We start from the raw sequence: 27,883 nt of genomic DNA on the forward strand, positions 1-27,883 counted from the left end.
GATTGGTGAATTGTCTTGAGATTAGTAGAAAATATCTCTTCAATCAAAGCACTTATGACTAGTTTTATTTTTCAAATATAATCATAAAGCCCCCGTGGTTCCCAATCCCTGCAGTGAACAGACCCGGGGGTTCATGGTGTTGGATAAGCCCAGTGCAGTGGCAATGTGGTGTCTGATGTGCCTGCAGATGGGCAGCCTGTTCACCAGGGGTGTATTAGCAATGGCAGTGAGCTGCCATCCTCCCCATGACTCCTTAGACACCAGTGGCCATTTCTTTGCATGCCCTATCACTCAGCCTCTGCCTGGACAGATTCCCCCCATGAGGACAGGCTTATTCAGTCAAACAATCCCACTGAATAATTTCTACCTGCCAGTGTCCACTCACATGGCAGACAGATGATCAAGGCCCAGCCTGCCAGGAACCTCATGGTGGATGTGGCATTGAGCTTCCACACCATCTAATTCCCCCAGAGTGACAGTTTGACCCAACCCCTAACCTTGTAACTCAGTACTGTTCAAGGATAAACAAGACTGATATTCTAGAGATTAAAAAAAAAAAAAAAGTATTAAAACAACCAAGCAAAGCACCCTAGGTTGTTCATCAATAATGTTGTTGAGCTCCAAAGTTCTGACCGATAACATCAGCCAAGAAGAGTAGGTGGAAACAAAGTCATCCAAGTTCATTCTTTTTTTTTTTTTTCCCAAGTTCATTCTGAAAGTAGGGTGTGGATAACAAAATCAAGCTCAAGTCGATAACAGTCTGTAACCCAGGGTTACAGAAGGGAAGGGTCTGAGGAGCAGCAAGGAAATTGGGGTCCAAGTGCTTAGCACAGAGTAAGCCCCAGGTCAAGGCCCAGAAAGGACAGAGGGATGCATGGGGACTCTTGAACTAGATGTGGCTTTTGACCTGACAGACGGCCCTACTTATCGCAAATTCAGATGCCTTCAGAGGCCAACCTGTCAATGTAAGTCAGAGTGAGGATAATGTCTCTCTTAGTCTGTATTTCATTTTACCAGTTTGGATTACGAGTCAGACACTCAGGAGAAGGGTTTTGTAGTAAAAGAAAGGAACATAGCAGCCTAATGGCCGATGGTAACTCATGTGGGACTTGGCGTGGGTGGCCAATGGTAGGACCTGGAGAAACCCATCCTTCCAGGGCGATCCTCACCCAGCTCCAGAGCTAGTGGCCAGGGGACAATGCAAGTTCCCCCAAAGAGTCCGGCCTGGGATTTCTCCATGTGTGGCCATTAACTCAAAATCCTTTATAACTCTGTAAAGGGAAAACATGTCGTCAGGCATCCACCAGAACGAGCCCTTTGGGTCCTGCTCCTCAGGTAGCCCAGGGGAAAGCCCAGGTGAGTGGAGGCAGCATGTCACTTCCACTTCCTACTGGAAGATTGCCAACCAGAGACCTGTATCCTTTGGTTCCAAGTCCTAGACTCTTGCCACAGTGTCCCAAGATGGTGTACTGAGATGTGTCCAAACCATCATCTGGTCTAACCAATCATCTCCTAAAAAGTGGCAAAGCTCTATTCATGAAGGATCCTTTCCTTTGATTTGCCACAAAGCCACATTGGAGTTCAGGATTTCTTCAAAACCTGCATTGAGAGCTCCTTCTCCAGGGCCTATCCTGAATAACTTTGCTTGCTTAGAATTTTGAAAATACATATCACAGAAGTTCAATGACTGTGTCTATCTTTATTCTGTACCCACTCTCTAGCTTTGTATACACACACACACACACACACACACACACACACCTTGCTTCCTCATGAGAACTACATTCTGCTTGCGTTGAAGGAAGGCCTTGTGCACATGTGTGCATGCATGTGCGGTGTTTGTAATGCCTCTGAGATAGTTCAGAGCAAAGAAATCCACATAGCAGCACTCAGTCGATGCAGTAAATGCTACATACGGGGGCATAGGGACCATGGCACCAGGATCAGATCATGCCTGACTAAAAGAGCAAACATAGGCATTTCTCAGAAAAATTAATATTTTGGAAGAGTTATATGCCATGAAAACATAAAAGTCACTCTAACGAGGATACAGATAAGTCATGTATTGTTTTCTTTCACCAAAGACTAAAAGTTCAATGTTCAAAACTGAAATAAGTCATGATTCCTGCCACTGGCTGGTGAAATTAAATGCACTAGTTGGCCCCAGTAGGTAAAAACTGCAGCATCCAAGTAAAGCTCTAGTGCTCCCTAGCCCCGTGAGTGACAGATCCATTTCATAAGCTTTAGAAAATATGAGATTCGTTTGTGCACTAAAATCTGATCGTGATCTTCCCACTGAGGCCTTCGGGCAACTCTAGACATAGAATTATTATTCTTTAAAGATAAGGATTTGGAACAAGGCAGGATGATTCTGTGCTCCTGGGGAGACCGAAGTCTTTGGCATGTGGTGTGTGTTGAGTCTTGCTCTCGGACAATGGGCAGGAGGTGGGAAGCGGGATCTGACCCCTCTGCCCGTGTCGCAGGCGTGAGCTGGGGCAGATGCACCGCTATTTATGATGCATTAGCACAGGGCTAGCGACCAGAAGATACGGATCATGGTTCTTGTTCTATTGCCACAAATATGTTATGTGACTTTAGAAAATTTCAGAAAATTGCTCATTCTTTTTCTGCCTTCTCTGGCTAATGCCTGACCTATATAGCTCATGGAATGGTTATGGGAAGAACATGTCAATGACTCTAGAAATAGCAGACAAATTGGTCTTTGTGCCATCTTATTCTGGTCTCATCCTCTTAGAGGTATTAAAACATTAGAGAAACAGTATTTTTATGAATCAAAAAAAGTTCCAAAGGAAGAAGGATGTACCTATGAACACCAGTGACTGTGGTGGGCAATATGATTGCAAGTGATAATTATGACATATTAGAACATTCAATCAATATCTATTTGCTCACTTTGGGCCAGGCTCTCGGCAACACAAAACAAGACATATATGTTTATTTTTACATAAATAATGGATCAATTAAAAAAACAGGTGTTAACTTATTTGTATACACCTCATTTCATCACATTAAAGACACCATTGATTTTAATGTATGACATTATTTTCTATGCCACACAGATCTTTAAGTGGTCAGCATAGACCTGCCTTTGTAGAGACTTCTAAAAAAAATTAACTGAGTTTTTTTCTCAAGAATGCAAGTCCTATTTCTGCAACTGCGGTTTCTGACAGTGTGATCCTGGTTTCAAATGTTCTTGAGCTCAAGGCTCCATGTATGTGAAGCCACTGACAATAAAACTACTGAACAACCCGTGATGTGTTGAGATCTCTTCCCCGACCCTGCTCCCAAGGCTGACCTAGACACTGATCCTAATTCTCTCCTAACCGGACTTAGGCACTCATTCCCGGGGGTTCCCTCCAATTCTATTTCACTTCTCTACCTATAAGATCGGGTTTGTCAAATATTTGACTAAGTCAAATATTCACTAAATCCACGTGTCATTGTAAATTCAGCTCTGAGTGCTGAGAAGCAGCCCCAAGGTGAGCTGTTGAAAGTAGAAGGAATGGGAGCAAGGGCTTCAGAAAGGAGCCCCTTCCGGCCACCCTGCCGAGAACCACCTGAGCTGGGGACACAGGGATGCTTCCAGTCTGTCAACGTCCCAAAGGGGCTCCCCGTTCCCGCGTGGGTGGGGAGTGTAGGAGTCTCACCTGATTCTGCAGTGTCACATACACAGCAAGTAAGTGCTCTTTGCCAAGTGGCCTCTGTCTTTCATGCTAGAGAGAGAGTGAGTTGAACCTGCAAGAGAAAGAGGAGAAACCCAGCCAGGGTTTGCACCTGGGGATGCTGTGCCCATGGCCACACCACAGCACCGCATCTACTGCAGTGTCATTTCTAAGAGGACCGCAAAGTACACCAAAGTCCAGACACTAGAAACCACTTGTTTTAAGGAACTACTCATGAGTTTCCTGATAACAAAACAAAACAAAACAAACAAAAAAACAACAAAAAAACAACAAAAATAGATTCCCTAGTGAATCTAGGGATGTCAGGCAAAGACCACAGACATGATTTCCAGACCCCAAAGCTAGAACCTAGTATGACACTTGAATGTGAAGCCCACCTGACATATTCACTCCTCCTGCAAAAAGGGAAAGAGGAAGAAAGGATGAAGGGAAGGAGATGGGTAGGAAGGAGAGAGGAAGAAAAGAAAGAGAAAAGGAACAAAATTATGCTATAAGAAAGAAGATGTGGTCTATGTATACAATGGAATATTCCTCAGCCATTAGAAACGACAAATACCTACCATTTGCTTCAACGTGGATGGAACTGGAGGGTATTATGCTGAGTGAAATAAGTCAATCAGAGAAGGACAAACATTATATGGTCTCATTCATTTGGGGAATATAAATAATAGTGAAAGGGAATAGAGGGGAAGGGAGAAGAAATGGGTAGGAAATATCAGAAAGGGAGACAGAACATGGAAGACTCCTAACTCTGGGAAACGAACTAGGGGTGGTGGAACGGGAGGAAGGCGGGGGGGTGAGGGTGACTGGGTGGCGGGCATTGAGGGAGGCACTTGACAGGATGAGCACTGGGTGTTATTCTGTATGTTGGCAAATTGAACACTAATAAAAAATAAATTATTTTTAAAAAGAAAATATAAAACATAAAAATAAATTAAAATAAATTATAAATATATATATTAAGTGACTATCAGGAAGTACCTAAAACCTAACATCCTTTGCATTTTCTAATCCCATAAAATATAAATAATTACGATTCCTTAATGGTTGTACACACATCATTTGCATCACTACAAATATCTTCTGAAATCTGGGTCAAGACAGCTCTCCAAACATTTTTCTATTTCCTGCCAATCTGTGCAAAAGTAATCCGTGACAATACCATGTGTTTATCACTCAGTAGCTGGAGGTCCTAGAGGCTCAGATCACGACGGGCAGAAATATATGGGAGAAACTTGAAGGTCCTCTCATGTGAAGAATGTTTTCTCACTGGGCAGGAAAGTGAATTTTTTGAAATATCTTCTGGACTGTATCAGTACTAAGAATATTGGAAGTTAAGTGCTTGTGGAGTACTTGACATGGCATGGGCTCATGATAAACATTAAGTGAACAACCGTGACGTTTGTGTTTAAATTCAGGCAGGATCTGAGCTATCCAATTTCTACTGGATAGCTACCGTTTCTGTATGGCTATCTAAATCTTTAAAAATTAAAAATTAAATAAATGTTAATATTCTGTTAACATTTCCTCAACCAGCCACACAACCACATGTGGGTCTTGGCTGCCAGATTGGGCATTGCAAAGGTTCCACGGGTCCGGATACTGACTATCCAGGTCCCCCCACAGCCCACAAGACCAGCACGGCTATCTGGCATTACACTCCTGCTTCTTTTTACAGAGAGTCTCATTTTTCTTATCACATGCCTCCCCTTAAAGTTTGTTGTTTTGGATAAGAAAAAAACAAAAAACAAAAAAACAAAACAAAACAAAAAACCATGCAGCCCTGCAGGATACTGAGCTCCAGTCGGAGCTTTTCCCACCTCCGAATAGAATAGAACTTCTGGGTTGATTCCAGAAGGTCCTGACTCTCCCTATCCAACACCCGTCACCCCAGACTTCTTGTTTGTAATGGGTTTGCTGATCTGTTGATGTTTTTGGTTTTCTCGCTGGCATGTTGGCTTTCTATAGCTACTGTTTTCTGAGAGCCTGAGAGTAAGTTCCAGATCTAAAGGTTGTATTGTAGATTCTAGAAGCTACGAGATTCAGTTGAGTCTGTTGTGACTTCTGCCTTTTATTATGATTTAAATAATTCCCTCAGAAGAGCATTCATGTTATTCAAGGTCTTCACTATGTTTTACATGATTATCACTCTTGTGAAGTCAGGAATTCCTTCTTACCTTTTCCTCCGCGCCACTGGAGGATGTATTTTAGTACCACCTTCTGTTGCCGGCATCCCACTTATTTTTAACTTTCAAAGCAGTAGCACATGCATTATTCAAAGCTCTTGCTAGAAGATTTGGGGCAGACTCTGCTCTGGTGATTGCCTTTGAAAGCTCTGAGTTGCCAAGCACTGAGCAAATCTCTTCTCCGGTTTGCTTGTGTTTTTATATATCATTTCCATTCGCGTAGTAAGTGTAGGAATCATGATCACAAAGAATCATTAGTGTGACCAGACACACGAACTGGCGCTAATCATTAATTCGTAACATCTTGTTTATTCTTCTGTCTCATCAAGTGCTGCTGGGCGTGAGGCTTTAGCTTTCATTCGTGACTTTGTCCACAGGATAGAATGAGTGTAACGGGTCTCAAAGTGTTCTTCCATTTTCCCACCCATAAAAGAAGATGATTAAACAATACATCGGTTTACTTTCGTCCCCAGAATACCTATCAAGCTATGAAAACAGCAGCACATCCATGGAGACATCTGGTGATGCGAGCGTGGCGCTGGATGCAGGTGGCTGCAGCCGGGGCATCCCTCCCTCTGTCACTGTGTGGTCTCCATGGAAAGCGTGTGCCTCGCTGATCCAGGAGCACCATTTTGGTGAAGGTCAACAAGTTCCCAGAACACGGCTCAGGCTCTCACCCAGAGCAATCATGACATATTTGCTTTTTGAAACATCCAAAGCAAGCATGTCCCTTCATCGGTTGTTATTTTAGTTCCAACTCCGATCAAAGTGACTGTGTGGGGCAGCCTCTAACAATACAGTCCGGTCACTTTCATTAATTTCGTTTGGGAATGCGTGGCTTCCAATACAGAAAGGAATATTTTCTTTTTAATGAGAATTTTAGAAAATATATATAAAGAGCACCCTATAGACAGAGTTCATACTGATTTACCCAATGTCACACTGGACACACGCTAACACACGTGTGGTCGAGTACAGGCAAGCCCTTCTCATTGCAAACTGTCTCTGGAGCCACAGGTCCAGAGTGAATTGTACTTCCTTGTCGCTCTTCTTGACCTGTTTTACGTAAACCCTTCAGAGCCCATCCTGGTAACTGCCATTGTCAAAAAGGTCCCTCAGATTTTCTACGTGTTTTCACATTTCTTCAGTCAACACTTCGGAGTTTGAATAATGGTGCTTTCCGCTACTAGTTTATTATCATGGAAAGATTACTTAACCTTGACAAGTATCAGTTTGCCCATCTGTAAAATGGGGATAAATTGTAACTAGTAGGTAGGGTTGTCATGGAGACTAAATGCAATAATGCGGTTTCTCAGCATGCACCATTAAAAATGAGAGTGTTATATTATTATTGTTATGATCATTCCCAAGTTCCCCAATCCTGAATGTAAAGAAAATTATTTGATTGTGTAGTGGTTTGCTAGATGCAAATATTGCCCCAGTCTGATTCATGTCAGTGCTGTTTATCCTGTCTTGCTGATTTCAGTGAGGGGATTGGAAGCCAAATTCTCTATCCAGGTTTCCTAAGTTCAAATCACAGCTCAAAAGCCTATTGACTGATGGCTGCAATAGACAGATAAAGTCCAAAATCCCAGCAGATCCAGAGTTGAAATCTAGGTCTTATTCACATCCTGCCCAAAGCAAGAAGTCCCGATTTAATTGGCAGGCTCTTTCCTTCCGGGCAGTAACTTGGGGACCCAGGCTCCTTCCATCTTTTGTCTCCACCATCATCAATGTGTGGCTATTAATTAAACAGGTTCTACTGCATCACATGAGCAGAGCAGGGAACAGGCCACACTTCTCCTGGGAGTTTGCATGGTCCAGACTTGGAATCACTTCTGCCAACGTCACATGGGCTGGAACTCAGCTCTATTGCATATCTAACTACTAGAAACACAACCATGTGCCAAGAGCAAGCACATGAGTTTGGTAATTACCCAGCAACACTGTCTAGCAGAGTTTTCTGGAGTGATGGGAACGATCTAGATCAGTTCAGTTGCCCACTAGCTTCATGTGGCTATTGAGCCCTCGAAAAGCATCCTCTGTAACTGAGAACCAAGGTTTTACTCTTATTTGATAGCAATTAGTTTTAAATAAGCTTGAATACCCACATGTACCAGTGTTTCCATACCGGACAGAGCAGAAGGCTCTCACACAATGATCAGTTTACTTCTGAGGTTCCTTATCTACAAAGTACTGAATCACAAGCATATGCATTTCAAAAGTTAACTGAATTGAATGAGTAAATGCTCAGGTTTATGAACACACTATATCACAAGCCTACTTTGAAGAGCCTTCTCTGTCGTTAGCATATTGCTGCCATTTACAGACCCCTGTATCAAGTACAATGGTCAAGAGCAGCAAACTGTCAGGGTAGACCCAAATTTGATTCCTAGTTTCTCAGTGTATCCATTGGGCTTTATTGGGGAAAAAAAAATGACAGGGGATCCCTGGGTAGCTCAGCAGTTTAGCATCAGTCTTCGACCCAGTATGTGATCCTGGAGTCCTGGGATCGAGTCCCGCGTTGGGCTCCCTGCAAGGAGACTGCTTCTCCCTCTGCCTGTGTTTCTGCCTCTCTCTGTGTTTCTCACGAATAAATAAAAAATAAAATCTTAAAAAAAAGAAAAAAATGACATAATTTTCCATTTGCCTATGTATAAAGGATACAATAATTCCTACTGTGTTTTTTAAGGATTAAACAAGATAATATATTTTTTAATCAACAGAGTTTAACTATTATTTCTCACCCCGTATAAAAGGCCCCTTAATTAACATAAATCAAATGGTCACCTGCATAAACTAATTTCCAACTGCTTCAACACTTTGCAAATAAAAGCCTGTATTGGCCACTTTGATCTGAATTACTCTGTACTGTTCTCTCAGCATAGTGATGATAACTACTAATTTTAAACATCTGGAAGGCCCTATGTTTTCAGCAAGACCTTATGTTTTTTCTCTAGAGTTGTCCCTCACTTTCTAGGCTCACAGTCCATCCATGAGTTGTCCACTGAAGATGGCATAGAAGCTGTTAATTATTTCTTTCTGCTGCATGCGACTTGTAATGCCAGTGTGGATGCTTGTGCAGCTCCCTGCCTTCCTTTCCCATGGGCCAACAATGCAATTCCAGTCCATAGTCTCAGAAGGTGGAGTCATGATTTTTGTCATGAGTAGGCTGTGAAGGAAGGTGAAGAGCAAAGTGAGCCATGATGTGTTTGTAAAGATGAGAATGAGCAAGATGATCACACATCTAGAATACAAGCCAGGGAGCTAAGATCATTTTCCATCCCCAGGCATTGAACTAAACAGCTTTCAGGAAATATTCAACAGTCCTTTGAGGAGACATTTGGGGTGAAAACTGTAGTGGGGGCCCCACTATTTATGTACACCCCCGCTTCATCTATGTAGGCAATTTGCACAGGTGAAGGCACATCCTTAAAGGTCCAGATCCCATGCTTCTTGTTCCGTGTTAATGAAGTTCATGATGACATGAACAAATACTCCTAGGACCAGCCAAAGGCAGGCAACTTATCCATTCAGGAAGTTTCAGAAAAAAATTAACAATTCTGATACAAATAATAATTGGTTTATTATTCAGGATCACTGCACATCATTATATATCACAATTACACTGGTTCATATCATAATTACATGATTATATATATTTGAGGTAAGAGTGTTCTATGATGTAGTAACACTGGTATGGCCATGTTCAGGTAGTTGTTTCTTGAGCCTCTGTGCTGGGATTTCTGTTTCATAACCTGATGACTATTGGAATTGGCGATGTTGATTCCAAGATATACCATATTAATATCTTTCTTCAGTATCATACTCTCTGTCACATTTAATAACTAGCTTTTCAAATACAGGCCACTTAAAGAATTCAGATTGAAATTCACCTGAAGAGTAAACAAAACTTACTAAACTTTCTTTGGTTCCAAAGCACACACACCCTCGTGTGCTACACTCAACAGACACCAGCTGGGAGGTGCTCGCTGGGTGAGAGGGGGAGGAAAGAGCCTTCAGAAGACATAACGGTAAGCAATTCAAAATAGTATCAGGAGTGAGATCTTCTGTGGCTGTTTCTGGAAAATAAAATCAACATTTCCAATCAAGGAGAAAAAGCAGAAGTCTTGAGTGAAGACATTAAAGCCCCGTAGAATAAGCCAGGAATGATGTGCACAATGTTGGACTCAGTAAAGCTAAATACCTTTGCAGATGATTCAGGCCCACAGCAAAGCTGAGGCATCTAAAAGTAACATGAGCCATTGACCGCAAATATGCTGCAGACCTATAAATGTGATTTCTGCTGCATAGAAAGATAAAAGAATTATAACTAAAAGAAAAGCTGTACAGCTTCCCCATGGCTCTGGGCTTAAAGTCTTATGCCCCCCTTTTTTTGTTGGTGGTGAGGTATGATTAAGAGCACCATGATCTGTCAGTCATCTACCTTCTCTCTTCCCATTCAACCCACCTACTAAACCAGGTGGCTCAATTTACTCAGCCTGTAGGCTTCAGTCTAGGCCAAACTAGTTAACATTTTCTTTCTCCTCCACAAACCTAGGGACCTATTCAGACATTTACACCTTATACTATTGACACCCCTAAGTATCAAAAACTCTGTAGTTGAGTTGCCCACTGTACTGTACACAACTCAGAAGAACAGGGATGCTATTAGCCCTTGCTAATCTCTGTTAGAAAATAAGGCCATTGTGAGACCATGGCCCTCATGGCTGTTCAGTTTCTCCATCGGTCACTGTTTACTTTTATAAATCCAGAGACAGCATTAAGATACAGAAAACAGTGTCTTGGAGGATATTTGAAGAGTCTGGCACCCAATTTAAGATGAATTTCTCAGTTTTCCATCATGAGCTTTTAGGAAATGTTTCAACAAGATAATCAAAGTCCATCTTCAGAACATTATGAATAAAGTCACTTTTTACTCTATGATCTTCATGTTTACTCTTTCTCCATCCTCTATGGCCCCAGATTCAGTCTTCATTCATTCAACAATCTTCCATCAAACATGGTCCGGGAACCAGGCTCTGGGAAGGGAACCAGCTGCTGCCATGATGGACCCTTGACCTAACCTGCCTTTACCCTGACACTTGCCTTGCATCCATCCCACTTGGTTCCCTCTTGTTAGTCCACACTCTTCCCAAAGCCTGTCCCCCTGTGAATTGTACTTACCCATGTAGTTTTAAAATTTATTTGTTTGTATACATATGTTCTGCTACTCCCTTTGTGCCTAGATTCCAAAAGAATTTGAGGAGATATGAGTTCACTTGTTAGTGTCCCATCCCACCAAATTCCTGTATCTGCTTTTCAGTAATGGGCTTGACAAAAATTATCAGGGGGACAGAAATCACTGTGCTACTCTGTGTGAGTCATTATAGAAACATGACTTTTATTTTTTTAAAGATTGTATTTATTTATTTTTGAGACACACACACACACACACACACACACACACAGGCAGAAACACAGGCAGAGGGAGAAGTAGGGTCTCAGCAAGGAACATGATGTGGGACTTGATCATGGATCCCGGAATCATGCCCCAGGCCAAAGGCAGATACTCAACTGCTGAGCCACCCAGGCATTCCAGAGACATGATTTTTAAACCTGCTACAGCTTGGTAAAACAAGTAGAACTATTTCTGCTTTATAGATGAAAAAAACAACAATGTGAGATCTGCTTCCTTACCAATTTTTCAAATACACAACACAATATTGTTCACCATAGGCTCTATGTTGTATAGCAACAAATTATCAGATTGTATACATTAAATATATGCATTTTTGTATCTCAATTAAACCTCAGTAAAACTTTCAAAAAGAAGAATATGGCACTAGAGTTCTACTCAAAACAGTTTCAAGAAACACTAAATTGGCTTCATGCTCCAGATTCAATCTTTAGAGTAAATGTTTGCTCTTGAACTTCAGAAAAACAACAATAAGTTTAATTATTTTTAAGAACATTTTGTTCTGTTTTTGTTTGTGAGAGCTCTTTAAAAGCAAATGGTCTAAAATAATTGAAAACACACTATAGATAATGTTCGTCATATACGAGATAATATCGGTACTAAATATGTTCAAATGCATATTTAGAGTGAATAAATCAAATAATAAAACTGGAAAAAATGCTACATTGTATTTCTAAGACCATGCACTTTCTTCCTTGCTTGTGAATCTGATAAATGTGAAAGTTGAAAGGATGACAGACTGTCTTTGTTTAAATATTTTTTTAATATAAGGAATAGCAAACCAAGGTAATGTGATGGTAGATTTGTATTATGGCAAAAGAATGTTTCCTATGCAGAAGCTTTTTATCTTAAGTCCCAATAGTTCATTTTTGCTTTTGTTTCCCTTGTCTTCATAGAGGGATCTTGCAAGAAGTTGCTGTGGCCAACTTCAAAAAGGGTGTTGCCTGTGTTCTCCAGGATTTTGATGGAATCTTGTCTCACATTTAGATCTTTCATCCATTTTGAGTTTATCTTTGTGTCTGGTCCAGTTTCATTCTTCTGCACGTGGCTGTCCAATTTTCCCAGTATTTATTAAAGAGACCGTCCTTTTCCCAGTGGATAGTCTTTCCTGCTTCGTCATATATTAGTTGACCATAAAGTTGAGGGTCCATTTCTGGATTCTCTATTCTGTTCCATTGATCTATGTGTCTGTTTTTGTGCCAGTACCACACTGTCTTGATGATAACAGCTCTGTAGTACAACCTGAAATCTGGCATTGTGATGCCCCCAGCTCTGATTTTCTTTTTCAATATTCCCCTGGATATTCAGGCCTTTTCTGATTCCATATGAATCTTAAGATGATTTGTTCCAACTCTCTGAAGAAAGTCCATGGTATTTGGATAGGGATTGAACTGAACATATAAATTGCCCTGAGCAGCATTGACATTTTCACAACATTAATTCTTCCAACCCATGAGCATGTAATATTTGTCCATCTGTTTTTGTCTTCCTCAGTTTATTTCAGAAGTGTTCTGTAGTTCTTAGGGTATAGATCCTTTACCTCTTTGGTTAGGTTTATTCCTAGGTATCTTTTGCTTTTGGGTGCAATTGTAAATGGGATTGACTCCTTAATTTCTCTTTCTTCAGTCTCATTGTTAGTGTAAAGAAATGCCACTGATTTCTGGGCATTGATTTTGTATCCTGCCACACTGTCAAATTGCCGTATGAGTTTTAGCACTTAAGAAAAAAACTTCTGCAAAGCAAAAGAGATAGTCAACAAAACTAAAAGACAACCTGCAGAATAGGAGAAGATATTTGCAAATGACAGATCAGATAAAGGGCTAGTATCCAAGATCTATAAAGAACTTATTAAACTCAACAGCAAGGAAACCAGCAATCCAATCATGAAATTAGCAAAAGACACAAACAGAAATTTCATCAAAGAAGACATACACTTGGCCAACAAGCACATGAGAAAATGCTCTGCATCACTCACCATCAGGGAAATACAAATCAAAACCACGAGATACCACCTCACACCAGTGAGCATGGGGAAAATTAACAAGACAGGAAACAACAACTGTTGGAGAGGATGTGGAGAAAGGGGAACCCTCCTGCACTGTGGGTGGGAATGTGAACTGGTGCCGCCACTCTGGAAAACTGTGTGGAGGTTCCTCAAAGATTTAAAAATAGACCTGCCCTATGACCCAGCAATTGCCCTGCTGAGGATTTACCCCAAAGATACAGATGCAGTGAAACGCTGGGACACCTGCACCCTGATGTTTATAGCAGCAATGTCCACAATGGCCAAACTGTGGAAGGAGCCTCAGTGCCCATCGAAAGATGAATGGATTAAAAAGATGTGGTCTATGTATACAATGGAATATTCCTCAGCCATCAGAAATGACAAATACCCACCACTTGCTTCAACATGGATGGAACTGGAGGGTATGATGCTGAGTGAAGTAAGTCAATTGGAGAAGGGCAATCATCATATGGTTTCACTCATACAAGGAATATAAGAAGTAGTGAAAGGGATTATAGGGGACGGAGGGAAAATGAGTGGGAAAAATCAGAGAGGGAGACAAAACATGAGAGACTGACTCCTAACTCTGGGAAACAAACAAAGGGTAGTGGAAGGGGAGATGAGTGGGGGGATGGGATGACTGGGTGATGGGCACTGAGGGGGGCACTCTATGGGATGAGCACTGGGTGTTATATTATATGCTGGCAAATCAAACTCCAATAAAAAAATATACAAAAAAGTAAAGTCTGTTTTGTCTGGAAAAAAAAAGTTTCTCTGAATCTCAAATCAGAGGTTAATTCCAATTTAGCTATAATTGGCCTATTATTCCATTCAAATTGATTTCTTTTTCCATCATCCTAAAAATAAATCCATCCTTTCTGATGAACAAGACTTGACTTGAGATGTTGTGGTAATTCCCAAGTGATTCCTAGAGTCACAGCCTTCCATACCAGTAGGACCTGTGCCACCCCATGATTTACCTTCCTGGGTGAAGTGCATGGTAATGGATAGGAGCTGGTCTGGCTCAGTGACAGGGATGGTTGGAAAGACAGAGCACCAGTCCATCACAAAAGGGTTGAATACTCTTAATTCCAGCCAAGTAATTTTGTGTGAGTATGGAGGCCAGATACCAAGAAGCCAGAAATCCAAAGCTCTATGTGAAATCTCATGATTTTTTAAATGTTGGTGTCCAGCCTAGATTTAAAACTGTGTTTGGGCCAACAATGTGAAAAACATTGTTTGAGCCAACTATGTGAAGCCAAAATTCACTGCTGAGCCCGGCCTGGGAGCTACCAGTTTGTGACTTGGAAGTGGGAGCTCTAGAGGGTCTCATTATACCTACCGTCTATGAAACATTGCTCCCTGGGGTGACTCCCTTGGCAGTAGGCCAGCACCCAGCAGCCAGAGATGGTCACCTGCACTTACTGTTATTAACTTCTCTTGGCCTTGGAAAGGAGAAAGTGGCCCAGATCAGAGGTGAGGCCTTCCATGTAATTTCTCTCCAGAATTGCTTAGGTCATAGCGCACATCCCTGTGCATCTTTTCTGTCAGAATGCCTTGCCATGGAACTAAGCCATGACTAGACTTTGTAAATCTTTTTACATATCCAACAATAAAACCAAACAGAACAAAATGTTTTAAATGCCATAATTATTAAAGCACATTACCTAGTCACACCTGATTACCTCAAGGGCAGTCAGACTGCACTCAAAACAAGCAGGAGCATTCTCTGCCCTGAGGGTACTTTCTCAGACAGTCTGAGAAGACTAAAATAGGGAAGGTTAAGTGAAAATGCCTTCTCAACCACACAAGGGATTAAGTCTATAACATATTGCTTTTGCTTTAGTAATGATAAGGTTGGGTTGGTTGGTTGGTTTTCATTTCTGCCACATAGTTCAAAATGCCAAATATCATGGCAAATTAGCAACTTTTGCTAATATCCTAGTTGATTACAAGATGTTATGCACCACTTAATTAAGATTTAGAAAATTAAAAAACATGAAATCAGATAAATGCAAGAATTTTGGTGTCTGGAACTCCAGTTATGAAGGACAGGTGATGAAAGGAATCAGGGAAGTTCAACTCCTCTTAGCAAATATTATTTGAGCATGGAGCATATGCTTACTGTGGTGAACATGGTGGTGATAGGAAAGAATTACGATTCTGCACATTCATTAGGATAGCTTGTAACATAGGAATGGAGATCTCTTTTTCAAAACTCCTGAGAATATAATACAGACTAGAATCCCAGAATTATGAAGGTTCCAAGGCCAGAGACAAATTGCATTCAGCTTGAAGGCTGATGGGACTCAGACTCTGAAGCAGCCCACTGGAGCGGCTGACGGTGAAGCACAAATTGAAAGATGCGTGAAAGTATTAAGGCTGTATCCTGGGAAATAGTGGGACCATTAGTGGAAGCAGAAAAGTCAGGGCACAAGGAGTAGATTCTAAAGGAAATTTTGATTTTGGCCCTCATGAATCTTAGGGTAAAAGCAGGTCATGCTGGAGTAGATGCCAAAAAGACCATTAGAGGTGTGCAACTTGAGCTCAAAAGACCCCAAAGCTAGAAATTTGTACTGGAGACTTGTCTGTGGAGAGAGGATAACTAAAGTATTTTGCCTGAAAGTTATCCTAAGGTCACGAGAGAAGTTTGAAGGAGAGAGGGCGAAAGACAGCTGAAGCCAGAATTTTTAAAAATAAGTTGTTTATTTGACAGAGAGAGAGAGCACACAAGCAGGGGGAGTGAGAGACAGAGAAGCAGTCTGCCCGCTGAGCAGGGAGCCTGATGGCAGGGCTCGATCCCAGGACTTTGGGCTCATGACCTGAACTGATGGCAGATACTTAACTGAGAGAGCCACCCAGATACTCCGGAAGCCAGAATTTTTAAAAAAGCCTTATATTAAAGGTCAAGCAAAAGGGGGACATGTGGGTGACTCAGTCAGTTAAGCAACTGACTCTTATTTCTGTTCAGAGCATGATCTCAGGATCATGAGATTGAGCCCCTAGTGGGGCTCCACACTCAGTGGGGAGTTTGCTTGGGATTGTCTGTCTCCCTGTCCCTCTACAGCAAACCCCACCCTGTTCACACACTCTCTCCCTCTCTTAAAAAAAAAAAAAAAAAAAAAAGTCTAGAGAAAGAAAGCCCTAGGAAGCAATACAAATGAAGGAAAACCAGGAAAATATGTATTTTGATAGAAGCTTTAGGACGGAAAGATATCCAGAAGGATCTGGGAACCAAAACATGTCTAATACTGTCAAATGTTGCCCAAGTTCAAAGACAACAGAATTGCTTACTTTGGTGAACAGAAGGTGATCCTTGATAAGGGAGGATAAGTGATTTTAACAGCATTACAGGGAGAAACTTTACAGATCAAAGGACAAATTATAGATAGAAGGAGTAGGCACAGTAGAAAAGAATAGCCAAGTTTTGGGGGGAGTTTGACATTGAAGAGAGTTTTTTCTGTTGAATGATTAGTGAGGTCAAGAGAAGATTTTGTCTTCTTTTTTTGTAGGAGAGAGAAGACAAAATGGAGAAAAGGTAAACCACAAAAGAGGAAATAACTGGTGGGTAGAGATTCTGAGGATGAAGTACATTTCTTGGAGGAAACATGGGAAAGAGAAGGATTATTTCCTCTACAAGAGACAGGAAGTGAGAGAGTGAGTGTACAGAAACATAGGCATCTGAAATAAAGATGAGAAACATAAACAACCCTCAAAACAAGCTTGACTCCATGTGTAGAAGGGATTGAGCGAATGCCTGAGAGGTGTTGTAATGATGAGTCAGGAGAACAGGGAAGGTGGAGCAAGAGCAGGAGGTTCCTAAGTGTTGCTCTTGCAAGTGGGATAGAATTCTAACAAAGAGGATGTGTGTGTGTGTGTGTGTGTGTGTGTGTGCGTGCGTGTGACATGTACATCATTACTTGTGTTGTTCTCATCTCATCAGTGTCTTTTCCTTATCCTGGTAAAAAGAAAAGACATTGATTGGAAGAAAGTCTTTGTGAAAAAAAAACATATGTAATTAGGGACTAGTATCCAAAATATGCAAAGAACTCTTAAAACTCAACAGTAAGAACCCACTTAAGCAGTCAATTAAAAAATGGACAAAATCTCTAAATTGACACCTCACTGAAGATACACAGATGGCAAATAAACATATGAAAAGATGCTCAACATTGTATGTTATTAGGAAATTGCAAATTGGAGCAACAATGAGGTACCACCAAGTTGCTATTAGAATGGGCCAAAAAAAAAAAAAAAACAAACACAAAAACAAAAACAAAAAAAACTGACAATGCTAAATGCTGATGAGGATGTGAAGCAATGGGAACTCTGACTTAGGACTGATGAAAATGCAAAATGGCACAGTCATTTTGGGAGACAGATTGCCAATCTCTTGGGAAACTAAACAAATTCTGACCATATGATCCAACGAATGTACTTCCTGGTATTTGTCCAAACAGTTGAAAACTTACAACCACATAAAGTCCTGGAATGTTTATAGTTGTGTTATGCCTAATCCCCAAAACTTGGAAGCAACCCAAATATCCTTCAATAGATGAATGGGTAAAAAGCATGATACATCCGTACGGTGGAGCATTATTCAGCAATGCATGCATGAAAAGGTAGAGCACGGGGGATATTTAGAATATGGAAAGTGCCCTGTGTGATGCAGTAAAGGTATGTACACTTCCTTAAACATTTAGTAAGACCCACGCAGTATAGAACACCAAGAGTCAGCCCTAAGGTAAGTACAGACCTTGGTTAATAATCATGTGTCAATATCAGTTCATCAATTGTAACAAATGTCCCTCAGCAATGCTAGATAATGCTAGGGAAAACTGTGCAGGTATATATAAATAATCTATGAATCTTTTAAGACATAATTGCAATTTTAGATCTACACCAAAATGCAGTGAAAAGCCTGACTTGGGAATTTGCACTAATTACTTAGACTTTCTCAAATTCTTTTGTATCTTTCATTCTTTTTTTTTTTTAAGATTTTTATTTATTTATTCATGAGAGACCCAGAGAGAGAGAAAGAGAGATTTGCAGAGACACAGGCAGAGGGGGAAGCAGGCTCCATGCAGGGAGCCCGACGCGGAACTCGATCCCAGGTCTCCAGGATCAGGCCCTGGGCTGAAGGTGGCGTTAAACCACTGAGCCACTCAGGCTGCCCCTCTTTCATTCTTTTTTTTTTAAAGATTTATTTATCTTTAGGGGAAGGGTAGATTGTGTGATGTGAGCAGAGGGAGGGACAAAGAGAGAGGGAGAAGAGAATCTCAAGCTGACTCCCTGCTGAGTGCTACGTGAACCCACGACCCTGAGATCATGATCTGAACCAAAATCAAGAGTTAGACACTCAACCCACCCAAGTGCCCCTATCTCTTTTAAACTTAATTTTTGTTTGTATGTGTTCACTTTGGGAATGTAAGTGAGAAACTGATGGAGAGAGAATTTCCAGAGGAAGAAATTGCAATATTTTCTTTTTATGAGCACTCATCATATAATATAGGAGGGAATGCTGAGTATAAATAGACCACCTTTATTTTTTGTTTAATCTATTCAACTGAGATCTGTATTGCCACTACATCAAGTATTCAGTTTTGAGAATTCAGAGAGTAGTTTTTTTTACCTATTTCTCACAATCAGTGATAATTTAGCAATCCCTACTCACATATCAATTGATTCATTTACTAGGATAATGAAATCAATAATGTCTAACTTCTTTCAGATTATGATATTAAAGAAGGCATAAAGTTCGAATTTGGGAAAATGAATTTTTAAAAATATCTGTAAAACAAACAGTTGGTTTGAAATAATGGAAGTGGAGCGGGTTTGTGGAAATAAATAGAATGGAGCAGAAAAATGGTTTGAAGGGGATATAAGCGAAATAATGTGTTAAATTGATTTCGATGGAACCCTTTATATTGGCAAACTGCTAAACAATCATTTTTTTGCATATCATGAATTACCCACATTTCCACCGTCTCTCATGTTCAAGCAAAGTGCTGACGAATTAATGCTTATTAGGGAAACAACCGTGAAACAGAATGACACTCCACTTCAGGCGATATACGCAGTTAGAAATCAGAATGCTAAAGAATATCTTAAAATCCGTCAATTAATCCTCTTTTTTTCATGGCTATATTGTTGGCTGATTACAAATGAGTCACCAAAAGTATTCTGTGCATACAGAATTTGGATTTAAGGAGTGTTCGTGTCAAAGCATAGAAATACAGAAATTACTCCTAATTTGGCCAAACCTAGATAGTGCATTCCAATCTCTAAAAGTCCACTCAGAGGGACACCTGGGTGGCTCAGTGGTTGAGCGTCTGCCTTTGGCTCAGGGTATGATCCCAGTCCGGGGATCCAGTCCTGCGTCAGACTCCCTGCATGGAGCCTGCTTCTCCCTCTGCCTATGTCTCTGCCTTTCTCTCTGTGTCTCTCATGAATAAACAAATAAAATCTTACAAAAAAAAAAAAAGTCCACTCGGAAACAAATAAATGTAAGTGGAGTGATTGTGACTGACTGACTGACTGCTCGGGGTGGTCACCGGGACGATGGCTATATCCACGCCACGAGTATTGCACAGAAACTCAGATTGATGGATACCAGTTTCACATACATGTTTGTAAGCGTGCAAAACAAAACCATAGTTAGTAATGCATGGGGGGTTGCAGATTTAGAAGAGTATTTCCATCGATACTGCATTTGCTTATGTGTGTGTCAAAAAGGAGACAGAAACACACCACCTAGTCCAACACAGAAAAATGATGTAATCGTTGACTAGGCATCAGGTTTCGAAGAAAAGAGAGGCTATGTCCACAGGGCTTGATGACAGCAAAGGCAGGGCAGCCACCCCTGCTGGGCTGCGGGGAAGAGGGGAAGGGATGGCTGAGTCTCAGGGGCTTGGTGGAAGCCCAAGGAGCAGAAGCTGGTAGACCTCTGAGGAGTGGAAGAAGGAGCAAGCCCTGTGCCTGCCTGCACGCTCCTGCAGTAGAGTCTACCCTGGGGCCAGCTGGCCCAGCAGGAATGGGTTTGCGGGGCCCCAGCCTGGTATCACAGAGCAGTGGACAGACGGCAGCCTGGAGCCGAGGGACACCAGCTCAGTCCCTGACCTGGTGCTCGTGTCATCTCTCACCTCCTGCGCAGTTCCCTCATCCTGGGAACACATTGCAATTGCTCCTTCCCTGTCTTGGGATGTGTCTTGGAGCCTCCCCCCCACCCCCAGAGCACCTAGGTGCCGTCCACTTCTGCTCTTCAGTGAGGCAAAGAACTTCCCTGAAGTCTGCCTCCCTGACTCAGTCACCTCCGGAACCACAGTCCCTTTCCTAAGGTGCACAGCAAACCACCCACAGTCGGCTCATCGATGGTGAGCCCGTGTGAGGCCCACGTGAAGCACGGAAGCTCCCGGGCTGTATCTCTCCCCCATGCATCTGTAATCTCCCTGAGGACAGGAGCCCCATCTGGGGCATTTTGTTACAGCAGCCCGTGCAGACTGAGACAGATGCCCAGGAAGTTGCCAGGTGGAGGCTGGAAACAAGGGAGCAAACAGAGAAGGGGCTAGAAGAAGCATCCTGGTCTAAGAGCTCGTCACTTGGACTTGGTGCCAGCGCATCTCTAGAGCAAACTCTTCAGGCAAATGACTTCATGGGGTAAATTAACAACCACAGAGAACAGATGCCATGACCCCCATACCTGGGTGGAGGCTCTCGGAACTTTGTGAGTCTGGGGCTCGATGTCTAGAACATCCATTATGATATCCGCTTGATCCACTGCCATGAAATGCACCTCCCTTGTAACCTAAATACTTTATTCCACATTTTGCTCCGTTTTCGAGTCCTGTCCCCAGAGCAACCTTCCAAGGGCATTGTTGATTGACTACATGCAAGTCAGCATGAGACAAGCAATCCGTTAACTGGCTTGTCTTGTCCAAGGGGGTGTGAGGCAGGATGAGCTGGAAAAGAGAAAGTGGGTGAACATGGAATCAGAATGTAAGATGTCGAGCCCCACACCTTCAAAGGGTACCTCAAAATAACAACAAAACAGCATCCAAGCCCAAACTAAATTAAAAAAAAAAAAAAAAAAAACAATGTCGCTGGACCCGTGCCATTTCTGCCACTGCACTGAAACTGGGTTTTAGTTAACATGGCTTAAACGTTTATACTATCTGGAGCTCGCAAGCCATGTTTGCAGGTAAGTTTTTTTCTTTACAACTTGAGCCTTTATTTATTTATTTTTTTCCTTTTCTCTGTCATTCGTGACATGTAGACTCGGAATAAAGCAGTAGATCTGGGTACGTCGGTTGTTAATTGGAACATCCACCAAAAGATAATTAGCACATACTCTTGGGATGATGTGACAACCGAAGAGTCGTGACTGGAGCTGGGTTTGAAGTCGAGTAAATACAGAAATTGCATCTCTCTCTCGAAATAGCCTGCTCAAAATCTGGGTTAAGTGTGAGTGCCTAGGTGTCAACAGCAGGCTGACCACAGAGCCGGGAATCAAGACACGAGCATCCAAAGTGATTACGGGTGAAGAGAGGCAATGGGATTAAAAACTGGCAGTAAAATAAATAAATAAATAAATAAATAAATAATAAATAAATAAAATAAAAAATAAAAACTGGCAGTGACGCAAAGGCGAGGCAGGGGGAAGTGACCACGACAGGGGTCTGAAGAAGACTCACCGAGGAGGGAATGGTTAGGGCCATATTGGCGCACACATGTGGAAATACAATTCAGTTGAAAAAGAACATTCGTGCCCCTGCCCCAGAAGGTCATGAGAGTGGGCATCATTATATTAAATAACCTCTCTGGAGAGGAGGCACAAGCCAGTTTACTAAGGTATTTAAGATTGCACTGCAGGGCCGCCTGGGTGGCTCAGCGGTTGAGCATCTGCCTTCAGCCCAGGTCATGACTCCAGGGTCCCAGGATCGAGTCCCACATTGGGCTCCATGTGGGAGCCTGCTTCTCCCTCTGCCTGTGTCTCTGCCTCTCTCTCTCTCTGTGTCTCTCATGAATAAATAAATAAAATCTTTTTTTAAAAAGGGGGGAAAAATCCTATCGGAGAAGCAATTAAAAAAAATCCCACTGGGAGCTATAATTCACTGGCACCAATATCGACTTGACAAAATGTTTCCCGTTCTAATTTCGGAGGGCTCGATGAGGCTCTTATTTCTCTCCTCTGTACCATTTATCTCTAACCACCGTCTTGTGCACTTGAAAGGGGGCTAACCGATTGGAAGGAAGTGCTGGGTGTCCTTGAAACAATATTTAGATTCCTGATTTAAGGTTGGTAGTTCTTACATCACAAATGAAATGTTGAAGACCGAGAAGGCTAACAACAAGGGAACGCCTTCATAAAATCGGTGTTAAGGAAGACTCTAACGTTAGGGACGGGATCGTTTTCCAGCGAGCGGTCCCTGGAGTCTGTCGGGAGCTGAGCGGCTGGGCTGCGGGGCCTAGGAGGCCCGACCTCCTTGAGCTCGGTCTCCGCTCGCCGCCGGCCTCCGCTCCCCGTAGGTACCTGTATCCGAAAACACCTCCTGTGCTGCCGCGCAGAGGGGCGGTGAGGATGGGACGGAGGACCAGGTCAACAGAGCCGTCCACACAGCTAAGCAGCCGTCCCAGGGCACAGGCTAACATCGTGTGACGTTAGAGGGAAGACAGTAAAACGGTGAAGTGACAAAGTCTACAATGGGGATACGCACGTAAAAGAGAGTGTTCCGGGGTTCAGAAAATGGGGACCACGTATACAGGCTGACCTGCATGGCACCATACGCTCCCGTAGTGACTCCCTCAGTGCCTTAGGTGGCCTCTTGTCTCTGACCCCAAAGCAGCAGGTGACATTGTCAACCCATTTTCATTTCTTCTGTCCCCAGGTGGCCCTCTAGACACTTCACAGTCATAACGCAGTCCTCTGCCTTTCTGTCCCCCGGACCAGGGATCCCACTGCCTGCAAGAGACTTGGCTCTAGCTCGGTGTGGGCCTCTGCTCTCGTCCTATGCCACCCTTGAAACTCTAGAGTTCTCGGATGTCTAAGGCTGCTGTCTGAGGAACTCTGCAACAGCTTCATGAGTGAATCAGACCCCTCAGGGAATCCTCTGCATCCCTGCCGCAGGGCCTCCTCCCCGCCCCACCTGCAGTGGGATGCCTTCTGGATGGAGAACAAGCGCCCACACTACACCCATGTGACTTCACGGGCTTCAGAACACCTTCCACTTGTCCCGTGGGTGTCTCACACTGCGCTCCTCCAAACACTCCCACCCCATTCCTACAGGGTATCAAACAGCCACTGATTTATGTAAGGTGCGGTGGCCTTCATCACATGCTAAGCCAATCTACCATCTGTGCGCCAGGTCGTGCCCTGCAATACCTGGGGGAACTTCCTGGTGCTTTTCATTTGGGATGATTAGCGATGCTTACAACCTGGTGGCTCTGACAGTATGATCAATAAAATAAGCGAAATTTGGAACAAATCCTTTGCTCATAAAGGATGTTGTCCTGCAATCCCCAAATCGGTTGATGTGGGACGGGTGGTGATCTTGGAGGACTTGAAGGACGAGCGGACGAGCCAGTGAGACATTTGGAAGATTCTCATTGTACCCTTGGGGCTTGGTTGTAGTTAAAAAGTGGACTGACCCCAGAGAGTCCCCGAGCACTCTCCCTTCCTTTCAAGGGCGGCTCATGTCCCACCTTCTCCCGAGTGTCCCTGCTCTCTGCCACTGCTGTCACTGTCCTCTGAACTGTTGGAGCATTTTGTCTTTGCCTCTGGCTTCCTCGTTAATGACTCAGCATAGACTGCAGCTGATAATTACAAACATATTTTTAATGCATGCACATATTCACCCTCAGCAAGTAGTTGCCAGCCGTGCAAGGCAGAGGACTCACCGCACGGGTCTTTCTCCCAGGGTCTTGCTGGAGCCCGTGCTGCACCGATGCCCCAAAAATACAGACGGGGACCTGGGCAATGGGGGAAAGGATAAGACGCACGACCAGACAAGAGTGACTGCTTATCTAAAAAGCAGGACGAGACCTTTACCGGGTGGTTCCTTCGTTGTCCATCAACGCGGGTCTTAGAGCTGTTCTGGGCGTTCCGTGAGCTAATGCGTGTAAGTCGCTTGATCCAGGACAGGCCCCGGGCACGTGCTCAGTGCACACCAGCGATGGCTGTGGTTGCTGTGGGCTGCAGGGGGCCTACCTCTGTCTGCCCACACACCAGCTGCAAGAACCATACTCTACCCCAGTGGGGGCTCGGAAAATATTCCTAAATGTAATAGGATTGAACTGGTGGTAAAGATGCTGCAAACACTTTGTACGTCTGATTTGCAGAATTAATGACCGATCGAATCCTACTGATGCAAATGGCGGGAGACACTGTGCTTTCGTTGTAATAAAACCTCACCGCGGATGCCCTCAGGGTCACAGCAAGGGGTCGCGGAACCTGAGGACCAAAGGGAACCAATAATGGGGCATCAAGGAGACCATAAAGGAGTGCTCTGAATGTAGTTCTGCAGGAGGGGGTTTCCGTTTTCAATGTGTGGCACATACACCTCAATAAAAATTAAAAATGAAATAAAATAACAAATACAAAATTAAAAAAAAAAACTCTCGAGCTCCTTATGGGAGCTGGGTCACCTTCTGTTACAGCTGTTTTGCTTTGTTTTCTTTCTATTGGAGACGGTGATGATTGGGGGAACGTTGATATTAGGAAGAAACCCTTCCCTGCTGCGCGACGCCCCTGCAACGCTGGCCCCTGGCACGGGGAGCAATGCTGCAGCCCCAGCTGGGTGGGCTGCAATCTAACCAGGTCCTGACACCGGCCACCTGGAGATGGGGTCGGACCCCACAGGCTGAGGCCTGGTCCCACAGCACCCCTCCCGACCCCTCACAGACAGCACCCACAGGTCTGCGTGGTCCCCTGTGCATCTGACCTACTGGCTACTACTGATCGGAGCTGCTACAGATTCGCTTAGTGTGCGGGCGCGGCTCACAGAACTTGGGGGAAACTTACTCTTTTTGCTTACTAGACTACCAGGTTATTAAGAAAGGATATGGCTCAGGAACAGCCAGGTGGAGAGACGAGTGGGGCAAGACTGCGGAGAGGTGTGGAGGCTCTCCAGGGCCGGAGAGCTGTCCCCACTCTCTATGTGTCCTCCAACCCCAAAGCTCTCCAAACCCTGTCATTTTGGGGTCTTTGTGGAAGCTTCATCACAAAGGCGTGCTTGATGGGCAGCTGATCCAGCCCCCAGCCACTCTCCCCCTCCTGGAGGTCAACGGTTGGGCTGAAAGTTCCAAATCTCCTATGATGCCTGGTTCCCCTGGCAACCAGCCCCCATTTTTAATCGTCTCCAAGAGCTGGATTCTTTACATAAACCCAGGTGTGGTCGGAAGGGGTTTCTGATGAACAACAGGACCCTCCGTCTACCCTTATGATGCCACAGCTATTTCAGGAACCGAGAGCAAAAGAAGAAATACTAGAGCCAAAGATGCTCCCATTGCTTTGATCTCTTAGGAATTTGCAAGGGTTTCTGGAGCTCTGTGGCAGGAATGAAGATGAGGATGGAGTATTTCTTACAAATCACAGTATGGTAGCTGAGTAGGAATTATTTGAGGTGTTAGGGAGGCGGCGAGGGCAGTGCCTACGCCGTGTGACGGGTGAGTACACAGCACGCTTTTTCTCTGGCCCCAGCGGGAGCCTCTCTGAGGGCAGGGCCACCTCCCTGGGCCTTCCAGGGCTGGCCCCGAGCTTGGAAGCCAACTACGCTCCGTGGGCAATGAGCCGCTTCCCTATCCTCCCTACTGGGGGATAATGAGGGTTTGGTAGTTTAGGGGTGAAGGTCCTGCACATGCCACTGCTAAAATATGCAGAACTGGCATATTGACTATTTTGAGTGGAAGTCGCTTGCGGATGCAGGGAGGGGTCTCTGACCGCCTCCTTCCTATCTCCTTTCTCTCCTGGGTCATCAAATCCCCCAGGAGATGGGTGCCCAGCTGCCTCAGTCCATTAAATGTCCTACTCTTCATTTCGGGGGCTCAGGGCCTGATCTCAGGGTTGTGAGATCGAGCCCCACATCAGGCTCCACGCTTAGCATGGAGTCTGCTCGAGATTCTCTCTCTCCTTCTGTCCCTCCCTTCCACTTGTATTCTCTCGCTATTTCTCTGTCTCTCTAAATACATAAAATATTTTAACAATAATAAATAATAAGACTATCTTTAAAAAAAAATTCTGCAGGAGAAAGGCCCCCTCCCTTCACCAGAAGAGCACACATTCTTAGACACCGAAACGGGCCTGTGCGAACGTGCCTACGACAATGACCTAAATCCCCAGGGGTCCCCCCATTTATCTCCAGTATTGCTGGTGGCCCACACCTCTATCTCTCCTGTCTTGTCAGTCTCTGCCGTGGAGCATGTTCTTCAAATGGTACATGAGCTCTCAGGACTACCTACTTTCTTGGGTCTTCATTTCTTTCTTTCTTTTTTTTTTTTTTTTTTACATTTTTTATTTAAATTTTATTTTTTAAATTTTTTAGAAATGTATTTATTTACTTATTTATTTATTTACTTGAGAGAGAGAGAGAGAGAGAGAGAGAGAGAAAGGCAGAGGGAGAAGCAGGCTCCATGCAGAGAGCCTGACACGGGACTCGATCCTGGGACTCCAGGATCGCCCCCTGGGCCAAAGGCAGGCGCTAAACTGCTGAGCCACCCAGGGATCCCTATTTAAATTCAATTTACTAACATCTAGTATAACCCCCAGTGCTCATCCCGTCACGTGCCCCCACCTCAGTGCCCATCACCCAGTCACCCCATCCCCCCACCTGCCTCCCCTTCTGCAACAGTCAGGAGTTTCTCATGGTCTGTCTCCCTCTCTAATTTGTCCCATTCATTTTCCCTCCTTTACCCTTTAATCCCTTTCACTATTTCTATTCCCTGAATGAGTGAGACCATATGATGATTGTCCTTCTCCGACTGACTTGCTTCACTCAGCATCATGCCCTCTGGTTCCATCCACGCCGATGTAAATGGTGGGTCTTCATCTCCTCTTAATCTTGGGTCTTCATTTCTTATGTAACGGAGGCCTCCATGGACACAAAGAATATTAACACTCAATAAAGTGTGCACGTTCTTCTGTTCAACTGTCTTTTTTTTTTTTTTTTTCCAGTTTAATTCCCAGCAACCACAGATCCCAGATGGGCAGAGGACAATCCTCACCTCCTCTTTGCTTCCGCGGACAAGGTTACCTGACCCCAAACGCCGTGTGTAGGCGACGCCAACCAGGATTCAGAAATATTCCCGTCATAGCGACATTTCTTTTAAAAGCATCCATCAGTGATAGCTCCCTAGCAAAATTTTCCCTGATTGCCATACTTTATGCCCTTATTTTAATTTGCTTAAGCAGGCGTTATGATTATAAATTGGCTCTTGATTATCCACAGAGGTATTATCTCCCGATACTTGCTGAAAATAACTGAGCAGAAGAGGCAACTAAACTGTTTATTTTCATTCA

The 27,883-nt window shown here is 43.5% G+C and overlaps 2 long non-coding RNA genes across 6 annotated transcripts; one reads left to right on the forward strand and one right to left on the reverse strand.

Moving 5' to 3' along the window:
* Nucleotides 1-633: 633 nt before the first annotated feature.
* LOC140633443 (uncharacterized) lies at nucleotides 634-25,657 on the reverse strand. Of its 5 annotated transcripts, none has more exons than XR_012031059.1 (5): nucleotides 25,391-25,657; nucleotides 24,419-24,820; nucleotides 21,074-21,332; nucleotides 3,669-3,756; nucleotides 634-1,271 (listed from the first exon to the last, which is right to left on the reverse strand). It is a non-coding gene; the product is annotated as an uncharacterized lncRNA (long non-coding RNA). The 5 variants fall into 5 exon arrangements; XR_012031056.1 differs by lacking the exons at nucleotides 634-1,271; nucleotides 3,669-3,756 and adding exons at nucleotides 8,644-9,062; nucleotides 9,809-9,972; XR_012031058.1 differs by having other exon boundaries at nucleotides 634-3,756.
* On the forward strand, nucleotides 25,650-27,883 carry LOC140633442 (uncharacterized). Its single transcript, XR_012031054.1, has 2 exons — nucleotides 25,650-26,034; nucleotides 27,539-27,883. It is a non-coding gene; the product is annotated as an uncharacterized lncRNA (long non-coding RNA).

The sequence above is a fragment of the Canis lupus genome, chromosome 5 (assembly GCF_048164855.1).
Source record: "Canis lupus baileyi chromosome 5, mCanLup2.hap1, whole genome shotgun sequence".
Taxonomy (NCBI): Eukaryota; Metazoa; Chordata; class Mammalia; order Carnivora; family Canidae; genus Canis; species Canis lupus.